We start from the raw sequence: 1393 nt of genomic DNA, 5'->3' as shown, positions 1-1393 counted from the left end.
CCTTCCCGAATCATGTACAGACAGACTTGTGGGCAGCACATAGTCTGTGCAGGTATGTGTAAATGTATATACCCGAAAGGAGGAGGTAAAGAAGATTCAGTTATTATCAAATTCTACCAGGAATCCTAAGCTTCACAAAGGTAAAAAAAAATTACTCCTTTTTATGAAACTTAGAGTACAGAGCAGTGACAGAAATTGGGATATAATAGAAGGATATATTTCTTCAATTTCTTGTCTTTTCCACTCAAATAATTTGATTATCATTGTCTTGGAGAAAATAATAAAAGACATTTAAGATTTGATTATATAAAAGTTCAATAAGTTAATAGCTTTCTCTATTACTGGCTCTAATTCTGGGCTAGAAATGTCCCACAACCATTAGAGTGTCTGCTTGTTCTTTGTGAATAAATCTATTTTAAAAATGACACCTCAAACTATTTTCATCTAGGAAATGGGACTGGCAGAGGATTTGGGCATCAGTGACAAAGAGTTTTTTCCTTTAAATTCGGGAATATCTGAATTTTTGTAAAGTTATTGGCATCATATTTCTTACTATTTTGTTGTGTAAAATATATAAATAGTGAAAAAATCCAAGTACTCTATTAGATTAGATAGATACATTTATCAAAACATACAGAGAAAGCAATTTTAAACTCTCTACTGTAAAAAACCTTTTTTTTCCTAAAATGATATTGACCTTCATCTACAACTTCCATTATTCAGCCTTATTTTGGTATGAATATACTAAAGGTTTTTATAAAAATAATATATTTAACATGTGTTTTCAGAATATATTGGGTTGAACCCTCAGTGTATTCAAGGAACTCTGATTTGGCATTTGTTTTCATGAGAAGCAGCTGTATGAAGGTAGTTTCTGCATTGTCTTTAAAACAGCTATTGAAGGTGTCTGTAGGGATTAAGAACATGAGCCCTAAACTCAAGTTTGACTACTAGTGCCATCCCTGGCCATCTGGGTATCTTCGGCCACTTCTATTTTAAAATTACAATTATAAATCAGTGTCATCTTCACAGGTGGATTATGAGGATGAACAAATGCAAAGCACTTCCAGCAGCGCCTGACAGAAGATAAGCCCTGACTGAACGTTAGGCGAGGCGCTGCTGCTGCCACTGCACTGGCCAGTGATCCATTTGGACTGACTGACCAGCATCCCATTCCCCTCTTCTAAGAGAACACTGATTTCTTGTTGGGGAAGTGCCACCCCCTGCTTGGTGTCCTCTTGGGAGGACTGTAAAGCCAGATGCCTCCTTTCCCACTAGGAAGGCTAGCGAGGAGCCCGGAGACTCCGTCCGTGGAGCCCTGCTCACACGCCCTGAACGGCAGCTGTATGGGCTTGTGTCACCAAGCTCAGCCAGCCACTCTCCCATGTGCTGT

The sequence above is a fragment of the Camelus dromedarius genome, chromosome 7 (genome assembly GCF_036321535.1).
Source record: "Camelus dromedarius isolate mCamDro1 chromosome 7, mCamDro1.pat, whole genome shotgun sequence".
Classification (NCBI taxonomy): Eukaryota; Metazoa; Chordata; class Mammalia; order Artiodactyla; family Camelidae; genus Camelus; species Camelus dromedarius.
Note: the sequence above shows the minus strand (reverse complement) of the source record.